This window comes from Nerophis ophidion, linkage group LG05, assembly GCF_033978795.1.
Source record: "Nerophis ophidion isolate RoL-2023_Sa linkage group LG05, RoL_Noph_v1.0, whole genome shotgun sequence".
Taxonomy (NCBI): Eukaryota; Metazoa; Chordata; class Actinopteri; order Syngnathiformes; family Syngnathidae; genus Nerophis; species Nerophis ophidion.
Genome location: NC_084615.1, coordinates 45,324,232 through 45,337,124, shown reverse-complemented (window position 1 = coordinate 45,337,124; position 12,893 = coordinate 45,324,232).

The following is a 12,893-nucleotide window of genomic DNA, read 5'->3' as shown; positions in this document are numbered from 1 at the left end:
AGAGGCCGTTAGGGACATTATTCAGAATTACCTACACTATTGAAATGCTCTCACATAAAAAACTTAAATGTTTTTCTCTCAAACACACTACTAAAACACTCTTATACACACTACTGATATGCTCTCACATAAACAACTGAAATGTTTTTCTCTCACACACACTACTGAAACACTATTATACACACTACTGAAATGGCCTCACATAAACAACTGAAATGTTTTTCCCTCACACACACTACTGAAACACTCTCATACACAATACTGAAATGCCCTCACATAAACAATTGAAATGTTTTTCTCTCGCACGCACTACTGAAACACTCTCATACACACTACTGATATGATCTTATACATACTACATATTGAGTGTCAAATTGATAACGGGGTATCTCCCGAGATGCTTGATCATTTATTATAGTTCATGGATGATTGAATATCGCCACGTTTCTCAATGTTAATGTGTTACAATTAGTGCTGTCGAAAGGCCCATTTTCCGAATCAGATCAATCATTTTAAAATTTGGATTAATCACAGGTTATTATTTGCTTCATAATTCAAATTAACTTAAGAGGGGTATTTGGAAACAAATGCAATTTTATAGTCAGAATGTCATACAGGAAAAAATTTTAAAGGTTGTAATCGAATGCACGTCATTTGAGTGCTCAAAACTTAGCAACAGTTTTATCTTCAGTACTATCAGGGTGTATTTTGAAGTGAAATTTGACAGTGAGCACACCGGTTAAAGTCTCCTCACTTATCTTTGCATTATTCTTGATCACTGACTGTATAACAACACATGCTCCCTTTCAGGCAATCATCCACGCGAAAAGTAAAGGAGCATGTACAGTCCAAATAAAATGCATGATTAATCTGCGTACATACATGATTCATGCGATAATGTTTTGTCAATCACATGACTTACTTTTTACGGCCTTAGTTTCATCCTCATTTTCCTCTTCCTCATACCAGTTCATTGCCGTTAATCATCAATAACAATACCTTATTTGTCAGGGTGGAGTGTTTTTAATGGCATGTACCCGCCCCCTCCAAGGCATGGGCCACATACGCCCCACCCCCCGCCCCATCACCACAGTGTGTCAGTGTGCCACCAATTACTGAGCGCAACTTGAATGAGGTCATAACGGGATGGGGTCATTAGCAAAACAAACCCGGCAACCCCGGGGGGGTCCGGAGCAGGGAGGGGGTTGCTTCAGGGGGGTATTTACTGTACTGGTGGTAGATCCTACAGTTACCCATCTTTTTTGGCATTATTGAGGCAAGTTTTAGGCTTTTAGTATGACGTTGAAAATGCAGTCATTCCTGTTACGTCATCAACTTATCAAGATGAGACTGTAAATTCAGAGAGTGTGCAATTTTGCTGTGTGTTTATCTTTGAGAGGAATTTACAAAAACTGCATTTTGGATTATTTTGTACTTTGTTGAGTGTTGGGGCGTGTATGACAAGTAACCCTTTACATTTTAGTGGCGATTTGTTTAAAATATCTGTTTGTTGATGTTTCACGATTTCCACAATGATAACATGGCAGTCTGCTCGGAGAGTGGGGGAAAAAGCGTAGCAGAGTGCACTTAGGGTCTCAGTGAGTGGACGGTGCGAGTACAGTGCACATGTAGGCGAGTTAACCTAATTAACCCTCCTAAAAGATATGGCTTAGTTAGTAGCGTATGTTGCTTACAAACTAAGAGAAAACAGTGTTACCTCGCCACATTGCTGTTCACTTACTACAGACTCAGTGCTTTGCAGATTTTCTAGTACTATTGTCTGAGTACCCATTCAAGTTTTCATGTTAAAATTGTGTAGGTTTTAGAGTGCATGAGGTGTTTAAAGAGCACAGGAAGTGCAAGTGTGTGTGTGTGAAAGATGGGTGGAGTGTGTGTGGGTCTATAAAGACTTTAAATACATAAAATGTTCTTGAAAATCTTAAAATAAATATTGTCCCTACTTTTCAGATATTTATCTACGACAGGGGCATCTGGAACACACCCCCGCGATAATCAAGAGAACAGTCCATGAATTGATTTACGTGGACCCCGACTTAAACAAGTTGAAAAACCTATTCGGGTGTTACCATTTAGAGGTCAATTGTACGGAATATGTACAGAACTGTGCAATCTACTAATAAAAGTGTCAATCAATCAATCAAAGTCAAAGCCGGATGCTGCCCGCTATCGTCCACTATCTGGCACGCGAGAAGTCCCAAATTTAAAAAATTATATGTATATATATATATATATATATATATATATGAAAAAATATACACACACATATATGAAAATATATACATACACAGGCACACATATGCATATATATATATATATATATATATGTATATATATATATATATATATAGCTCAAATGTATACACACACACAAATACACACACACACACAAATAGATAGTCTGTCCCCCAGCCAAATTATTTTAACCCAATGTGACCTTCGAGTCAAAAAGCTGTAAGTCATCGCAAACAAAATCTAAATATTTTAATTGTTCAAAGAAATAAAAGAACCCTTTATCCTTTAATGTAATATTTTATTTATCTTAACCACACATCCATTTTCTATACTGGTTATCCTCATTATTGTCGCGGGGGTACGCCTATCCCATTCAGGTGAGAGGCGGGGTATTCCTTAGACTGGTCTCCAGCCAATCACATCGCACAACAAACCATCATTAACCCTCACAGTCATACCTATGGACAATTCAGACTGGAGTATCTAACTAACCTAACATGCATATTTTGGGATTATGGAAGGAAGTCAGAAAACCCTTGACAACTCCACACTGAAATGTACAAATATGGAGATGTGAACCCAGATCTCCCCGATCCTGACAGTTTGATGTACATGCTAACCACTGGGCCACTGGATGTTTTTATGTATGTCGAAAATAAAATATTTGCCCTGTTTTATTTTTGATTGGCAAAATCATTTAATGATCTTGAAAAACCCCAAGTAAAAAGTTGATTTGCAGTATCGTTCACCACTACCAAAAAGGTGTAGGAAGAAGCAGAGCTAAATCAATCCTATATGCCTTACTCAGTGTCTTTGTAATTGCAAAACGTTTGTTGAAGTTCTGTTCAACATGTAGCATATCACTTGTGGGAAAATTACAACGAATGTGTAATAGTAAAAATAATAGGTAAAATTGTTATTTGCCTAAGTAAAATGGTAAAAAAGTAGAAATGCTGGAAGCATTTAACGGCAACAGGGCCTGTTCACTTTGCGCGTGTGTGTGTGTGTGTGTGTGTGTGTGTGTGTGTGTGTGTGTGTGTGTGTGTGTGTGTGTGTGTGTGTGTGTGTGTGTGCGTGTGTGTGTGTGTGTGTGTGCGTGTATGTGTGTGTGTGTGTGTGTGTGTGTGTGCGTGTGTGTGTGCGCACTTGGCTACAGGGGCATGTATATTTGTGATTGTGTATCTCCATTGTGACGCGTGTAATCCTCATGCTCTCTAATCCCAGAGCAGGTGGTCAGGCGTGTGGCGGCTGCGGGGGTGCAGCCAGGGCACACGGCTACTGCTGCCTTGAAACACGATGGATCCATGCAAAGACACGACACAACCTCCTTTTGCTGCATGTGTGGTCTGCAGGGGACATCCCATAATGACACACACCTGTGCTTGTTGTCACACACACACACGTGACGTCCACAAACACATAGTGTACAGTGTGATGGTCTCCTCAATAGGGCCATCCCTACCACCAGTCCCCCACTACACTACACCATATATTACACAAGCAACCCCCCCCCCCCCCCCCCGACCACAAACAGACACGCTCGCCCAGGCAGCTCAGGTGGGCGGGGCTGAGAGCGAGGGCATCTGTTCGCGAGCCAGTGTACTGTACGACGCCTCCATCTGCCTAGCAAGACAGACTTAACGAGCAGGAAGGCTTCGCCGCTTAGCTTGAATTGTGTAGCAAGAACGAGGTTGTGTTTGCTTTTAGTCAAATTCTCTGCACTGTACTCAAGCAAGAGGAGGCCCCTTGACCCTTGACCTCGGTATTGTATGTTGCCGCAGGCTAGGTTTGGCAGTTTACGTCGCACGTCCGCTGAACGCACTCTTTTGACCTCAGCTCAATTTAAGGTCAAGTTGAAAGCAGGTGTATCCAAAGTGCAGACTAGTAGCCATTTGCTGTCCAAACCTTGTTTTGATGTTAGTACAGTAGTATATTGGAATGTTGATTTAAATTAACTGGTTCACCAACCGAAAAGTTTGTATGGTGTATAGCAGTGGTTCTCAAATGGGGGTACGCGTACCCCTCGGGGTACTTGAAGGTATGCTAAGGGGTACGTGAGATTTTTAAAAAAATATTCTAAAAATAGCAACAATCCAAAAATCCTTTATAAATATATTTATTGAATAATACTTCAACAAAATATGAATGCAAGTTCATAAACTGTGAAAAGAAATGCCACAATGCAATATTCAGTGTTGACAGCTAGATTTTTTGTAGACATGTTCCATAAATATTGATGTTAAAGATTTATTTTTTTTGTGAAGAAATGTTTAGAATGAAGTTCATGAATCCAGATGAATCTCTATTACAATCCCCAAAGAGGGCACTTTAAGTTGATGATTACTTCTATGTGTAGAAATCTTTATTTATAATTGAATCACTTCTTTATTTTTCGAGAAGTTTTTTGTTATTTTTATATCTTTTTTTTTAAATAGTTCAAGAAAGACCACTACAAATGAGCAATATTTTGCACTGCTATACAATTGAATAAATCAGAGACTGATGACATAGTGCTGTATTTTACTTCTTTATCTCTTTTTTTTAACCAAAAATGGTTTGCTCTGATTAGGGGGTTCTTGAATTAAAAAAATGTTCACAGGGGGTACATCACTGAAAAAAGGTTGAGAACCACTTGTATATAGTATAGTATTGCCTCAAAAAAAAAGTCCCTATTTTAGTAAAAAACTGCACACTTTGAAGACACTATAATGTATATACGTCTGTATATGTACAGTACATGTATATGTATATGTATATGTACAGTCGTGGTCCAAAGTTTACATACACTTGTAAAGAACATAATGTCATGGCTGTCTTGAGTTTCCAATCATTTCTACAACTCTTATTTTTTGTGATAGAGGGATTGGAGCACATACTTGTTGGTCACAAAAAACATTCATGAAGTTTAGTTCTTTTCCCGAGGAAAAATTAAGATTTTCAGCACAATCCCATTCAAGAGCAGACAAACATCACAGGAAGACTGAACAGAATTGCTGACGGGTCTGCCAACTTCTGGAACCCCTTCCAGGTTCAAGGAGAGGGGGTCCAGACTGAGGCCAAGGCGGGGAAAAAACTCATAGCCATAGCACACATAAACATGTGTGTAAGAGGGATACATCAAAGAACACAAAGGTCATTAAAGAAAATTAAAGACATAAAATGGATGGATATTACCAAAACATATTTGATGATCAAAGCATGATGATAACAATCCACATTTTGCGTTATTCATGCGTGAAATTTTTCTTTAAACATGGAAGTGTAGCTCCTCCTCTGAATGCAAGTGCTTCTAAAGCAGTATTAAAAAATCTGTATTTATACAAAATACAAAATCTGGCAAGACACCAACACAGAGAAGACATTTTTATTTATTATTGTTGTCATTAAATCATGTTTGTCCTTTTTGTGATCAGCTGTTTAAAAAGGCATAAAGTTTAGAATACATTTCATTAAAGCAAATGAATTGTCTATTCATGGTGTCAAAACTTGAAAAAGATCTGTCGAGGGTACACTTATTAATGATGAAAAATTATGCATATCTGCGATTAATCATGATTAATTATGAGTTAACTATAAACAATGTGATTCATTGGGAATAAATATTTTAATCGTTTGACAGCCCTAAATTATATATGTATATGTATGTGTGTAAACATGTTACAAGGGGGTAATAGCTCAACAATAAAAATGTTTATCCAAACAACAAAACAACATTACACCAAGCTTAAATATCAACACACACAGATGTTGATGCGTTCAAAAAACAAAAACTGGAAAATAATTTTACCTTGTGTCAGGGAATAATTGAGGCATTGTTGGACACTGGGAGTTTTGGAGTGACAAACAAGCAGTGGCTTTACGTTTGAGGCGATCCTTCATCGGCTTGTGTCAAGGTAGTGCCTTCTCCTTCGCTGTAATAAAGGTCCGCTGTGACATTTTTTAAGTCCCATCACAATTAAAGACTTGCTGCTGAACAAAACCCAATTTGCTGATAAAATCCCAAAATGAAGGGGCCGCAAGCCAGAGGCTAACTAGGTAACTAAAATGCTACCTCAGTTGTTCTCAAGCAACGCAAAACTATACAGTGAGACTGTGAGAGTTTGGACATATTTGAAGCTTTTCTGATCACACAAAATGATCTCTAAGACAGGCTGACAGCTCTTACCAGGTGTGACAATTGTGGAAATGGCTGTGCCACGTGTACAAGGAGTGATGTCATCAATATACCAATCAATACCTTGATTGAAGACTCTTGATGGTGATGATTGCATAAGGAGAAGGGACGAGAAAATTCACTCCGAAACTACCTTTGAACTTGGCTACAATTTATTTCTTGGTTTCAGAAGTATTTCTCACATTTTATCAAAGTGCTTCATTCTTAATTAATTGTACTTATTTTATTGTATATTTATCATTCATTCTATTAATTCCCATTTAATATCCACTTCCATCCAACCATCTTCTACCTCTTATTCCCTTTGGGAGTTTTCGGGGGGCGCTGGTGCTTATTTCCGCTACAATCGGGCGGAAGGCGGGGTACACCCTGGAGAAGTCGCCACCTCATCGCAGGGCCAACACAGATAGACAGACAACATTCACACTCACATTCACACACTAGGGCCAATTTAGTGTTGCCAATCAATCTATCCTCAGGTGCATGTCTTTGGAAGTGGGAGGAAGCCGGAGTACCCGGAGGGAACCCAAGCAGTCACGGGGAGAACATGCAAACTCCACACAGAAAGATCCCGAGCCCGGGATTGAACCCTGACTACTCAGGACCTTCATATTGTGAGGCAGACGCACAAACCCCTCTTCCACCGTGAAGACTATTCAATATCCCCATTTGTCAGATTTTATTTCATTTATATCTTTGTTTAGACATCTTAATTTTCTCTGTTTCCTTTAGCATTACAAAGGGAGTAAGCACTGTCAGTTTTTAAAACTCAACTCCTTTTCTTAACCACCTTTTTCTTTTAAATTACTTAAATGTACGCACATTTTATTTACCATAATTGCATTATTTTTGTGATATAGAAACTCTTGTATGATCTCGTCTGATTTGATAATAGTTATAATGCATTGTGGTGTATGGATAATTGTGATATGACAAGATGTTTTGGTTGGCTATGCTGTTTTAACAAAGTCTAACAACAAACTAATATACAGTAAAGCGTCTAAACTCCATCAGTCCCCTGTAACTGTAATTCCTAAAAGTCAAAGTACATTTTTTAAGTAAATTTTAAACTATCATGCAAGTGTAAAAATAAGTTAAACAAGTCTCAGAAAAGGGGGCTTCACGGTGGAAGAGTTGTTAGCGCGTCTGCCTCACAATACGAAGGTCCTGAATAGTCCTGGGTTCAAACCCAGGCTCGGGATCTTTCTGTGTGGAGTTTGCATGTCCTCCCCGTGACTGCGTGGGTTCCCTCCGGGTACTCCGGCTTCCTCCCACTTCCAAAGACATGCACCTGGGGATAGGTTGATTGGCAACACTAAATTGGCCCTAGTGTGTGAATGTGAGTGTGAATGTTGTCTGTCTGTCTGTGTTGGCCCTGCGATGCGGTGGAGACTTGTCCAGGGTGTACACCGCCTTCCAACCGATTGTAGCTGAGATAGGCACCAGCGCCCCCTGCCACCCCATAAGTAATAAGCGGTAGGAAATGGATGGATGGATGGGTTTTAACTAATAACACACGTGTATAGTTACAGTATTTCTTTGTCATTTCCCACACATGACAACTTGTTCGACATGTTGAAGTACCATGCTACAGATTTAGTGCGACCAGTCTTATTTTTCCGTGAAATTCCAATTTCTACGACGTAGCTGTCACGCCTGTAAATCTTGTTTTATGTTTGATCATGTTTTGTTTTCTGGACTCTTGTTCCGTTTTTTCACTTCCTGATTTTTTTTTGTTACCATAGCTACTCATTAGTTTCCACCTGTTTCCCCTAGTCACGCCTCGATCATCAGCCTCTCACACCTGTTTCTAGTTACCATGGCCACTATTTATGTCACTTGCTTTCTGTTTATCGTTCTGGGATTTTTGCATTCTGGGGCTTCACAGTGGCAGAGGGGTTAGTGCGTCTGCCTCACAATACGAAGTTCCTGCAGTCCTGGGTTCAAATCCAGGCTCGGGATCTTTCTGTGTGGAGTTTGCATGTTCTCCCAGTGAATGCGTGGGTTCCCTCCGGGTACTCCGGCTTCCTCCCACTTCCAAAGACATGCACCTGGGGATAGGTTGATTGGCAACACTAAATTGGCCCTAGTGTGTGAATGTGAGTGTGAATGTTGTCTGTCTATCTGTTTTGGCCCTGCGATGAGGTAGCGACTGGTCCAGGGTGTACCCTGCCTTCCGCCCGATTGTAGCTGAGATAGGCGCCAGCGCCCCCCGCGACCCCGAAAGGGAATAAGCGGTAGGAAACGGATGGATGGATGCCTCATGCCTTCATGCCTTCACGCACCCTCGTTTACCTTGCTATCCACGCCCCTTGTACCGGTCACAGTAAGTGTGTTTGTGTTAGTTATTCATAGTTCTGCCCCAGTGCAAGTTTAAGTTTAGTTCATTGTTTTTCATGCCATCGAGCAGTTGTTTTGTTTTCCTGTTTGTATTTTTGTAGCCAAGTTTTGTACCTCTTTATGAGCGCCCTTAGTTTGTTTATTTTTGTATTTAGTATTCCAAATAAACAACCATGTACTCACAGTCACGTCTGGCTCGTCCCGTATTCTCCTTGCATCTAAGAAGCAAAAATAACCGCAGTCCAGGCTTGACAGTAGCGAGTGTTCAACTTTCAAGGTCCTACTGTGTTTATAATATGGCTTCTTGTGTAAGAAGTGTGCAGGAGAATGTGTGTTTTTTTAATAATTCATTATTTCTACAACCGCCTGTGGCACAAAAAAAAGAGTGTCACTTAGCAAACATCGGTTTGGCACTGCGGCCTACGGATGTGACTTTGTGACCATTAAATTCATGTAATCTCCATTTTGCTCTTTCATAAGGAGATTTATGATTTGTCCCATGCTAATGGTCATTTCTCACAAGGGCGGGAGTGCTTTGTTGGCTGAATGTCCACCATCCACATAATCTTGCCTTGCATTTAGGCTAAACGGACAGAAGGAACCATTAGGCATTAACATTTGATAAAGCACTAATTCACCAAGGCCATTTTTTTACATATGGTGGATTTTTCTTGCATCCTTTAATCAGCTTAATGTGTGTTTTTACACCATTTAAGTATATTTGACTTAACAGCAAATTTTCACTAAAGTTGTCCTTGTAATCTCTGCTGTCTAAAGTTATTTGTGCACATTTATTTATTACCCAGTGAGATTAATGGACATACAGTAGAATACAAAGGCTCAAAGAATCTTCAACATCTTTTTTTGCTGTTGTGGATTTGAATCAACCACTTTATTAATATTTAAATCAATAAGACGTCATTGATTTTGTGTCTCTTGAGAGCCAATAAATCTAAGGAAGCTAATTGAGTGCTGCATGGAATAAACCCAACACACGCTAAACGATCCAAACAAAAGCGTCTCCATGGTGACGCAATGTGCACCCTTTGACGGCAGAGGCGGCACAGGTGCCGCCCCTGTGATTACTGATACAAAGTGACTGAAAGTTATAGTAGAGAATTAATTAATCTTAATATTTAGTAGTGTTACAATGAATGCGATGAACCTCAAATGTCAGAAAATGGGTCACAGTTTGGTAAATCCATTATATGTTCCACATTGAACCTCTCATCAGACTATGATAGCATATTCTGAGTTTTCTTCTGTGCCTTACAATTTAAGAAGTGTTGTGAAAATTAAGGGAAAAAATTACAAGAATACAATCAAAATGTTAAAAAGTCGTGAGTTGCAGAGGGAAAAAAATACTTTTTTCACAGACGCTTACAGTTCATTCTTGTAAAGCTGCCACTGTTTTGTTTGAATTTGACTCCCAACAGTACTCAATGTCGAGTATCGCTGAGACACATCTCACAAACATAACTGAAATGCTCAAACCACAACACTTACAATTGCAACATTTGGAAAGTATCTTTTATTTTTTTTTCCTTGAATATACAGTCCTGCAAAGATTTCACTGCCTTGTTTGTGATTGATGCGTTTTTGTTTTTTTCCGAAAGTCGTGGAAAAAGTTGTGATGTTTAGAGACTTTGATGCATTTCATAGCGTGAAACCAACTTGTAATTGTAGGAATTTTCTATCAATGTAACCTTAACCTCAAAAAGCACGGGTTAACAAAACAGAAATGGGAAAACAAATACTGTATTGATGTTTAGCTCATTTTATGCCACACACTTCAAAATAGATACCAGATGGCAGTAAAGCATATACTCAGAACTCATTGTCAAATTACTGTAATGTCTTAATCAATTATTACCATTAATAGTAATAATCAATTATAGTTACAAAAAGAAACACCACCAAAGGCTTCCCTATTGTCCAATGTCTGACATTCTTCATATACGCTTGAAAGCTGCTTTTCTATTCATTTATGCTTCAACACATTCACACCAGCACATTAAGAGCATTTGTCAACTGTTTTGAGTGATTTCCATCCATCCATCCATGTTCTACCACTTATTCCCTTTGGGGTCGCAGGGGGCGCTGGTGCCTATCTTATCTACAATCGGGCGGAAGGCAGCGTACACCCTGGACAAGTCGCCACCTCATCGCAGGTTTTGAGTGATTTGTAGCGCTGATTTTTGTTAGTAAATGAATGACGATGAGAGAGTATCACATTTCAGCATCTCTGTCATGTAAATGTTGCCTAAATCAGCTTTGCAAAAAAAACATGTTATTGATTGCCTTGACCTGAATATATAAAGGCTAAATGAACATACGTATAAATACATGTCAACTTGAAAGTGAGGATGCCAGTGTATCGCTAAAAGTAGGTCTGAGCTACACGGGAGGACGGATATTGTGTCCTTTGTGAAGCCTTTTGAGGCACTTGTGATTAAGGACGATACAAATTAATTGTGATTGATTGAGCAATAAAAAGTCGATATATTTTTACATGTTGTTGTTCCTCCTTCGTCTATACAAGAAGTGAACATAAGTTTTGGTTGGATAAGTTGCCGGCATTGGACGAAGTTGTGAGAATTGATTGAACTTGGTTGAACTTGGTTGAACTTGGGTGATTAGACACAAAGGTAACATTTCTAAAGGAACTGAATACAGTCAAAATGTTATCAGAAAATACTTGTAAAACACAAACATTATGCCCCTGTTCAAATTACAACTTCAAAGTACGTCTGCATTTGAAAGTGGTTGAAGAGTGCTTGAAAATCATCTTGGAAAAGGTGCAAAACTTACATTGTTGCACTTCTTAAAGACAAACTGGTCAAAGTCATTATTTCACTCAGTTCTTTAAAAGCATTTAATGGCATAAAGTGCCTTCCACAGATTGAAGTTTAATCCGAGGACAAATTGCGTAATGTGCAGAGAATAACCCACAGTTGATGTTGGCGTGTGTTAGCCGAGGCCCAGAATGGGTCAACAAGTGGCGAGCGTGTAACTTAACGGCCCGTCTGACGCGCAAGCACACAAACGCCATTGTCTGACTCATTTAAATGAGATTCCGCGAGTGCGCCCGTGTTGTTGTTGTTGTTGTTGGGCCCTCAGGGTGAACAATGTATGCGCCGCCATGTTGATATGTGATAGACATTGCCTCGCTGGGAATGTAGGACACATGCTTATGCATAACAATGGTCTACAGTTGTGTTCTCACCAACAAATTGGCCGCTTTGCTCCCACATTCGCTTTTTTCTACGCTGAATCGCCAGCATGCCGCCTTTGACAGTTGCTCTCTTTGCCCCAGTCTACTTTCACTCGTTTCTTTGTTTCTGGAACAAAACAAAGTCATACGCCTGCCAGTGCACAGTTGATAATGATAATCTATAGTCTACTTTGACAGCCCCCTCCTTTCTAAAGGGGTAGTTCAAGTCCTTTTCATCGGAAATTGTTCGTTTTAAACGTTTCTTGATGGGTTGTTGCATCTTTCCTTCTCCACCAGACACTAAGTGATATTTCAGTTGCGTAAGACATTATTCTAATACAAAACAGAAAATCCTAATCATCACAGGGGATCACTAGTACACAGATGGCTTTGAAGTTGGCTGAAATAAAGCTGAATATCTGCTTATTCCCACAGAAATACCATGATGGGATAAATAAAAATATATTCTATGTAATTTGACATTGAATTGATTATAATACGGATTGTTAGAGACATCACAGGCTGTGTCACCATATGACAAATACAGAACATGTATTAATCAACAGAAAAGTACACTAAATTAGACAAAATATTAATTATACAAAAATGTCAAAGAAAGTCAAAATGATGTATGACAAAAAGCAGAACTATAACTATATTAATTTTATTGGTCAAAAAACAATATCACTTTTCAAGAAAAAAGTCATAATGTTGAGAACTTATTTGTAATATAGGTAAGTTGTCATATGGAGACAAAATTCAATAGGTTTTACAAGAATAAAGTTGAATGAGATTTTTTTTGCATTGTGAGATTTATTTTCAATTTGATGAGAAAATAAATTCAATTGAATATGTAGCTTGTCATATTATGACAAATAAGTCAACATTTTACTAGAATGCAGTCGGAAGAAA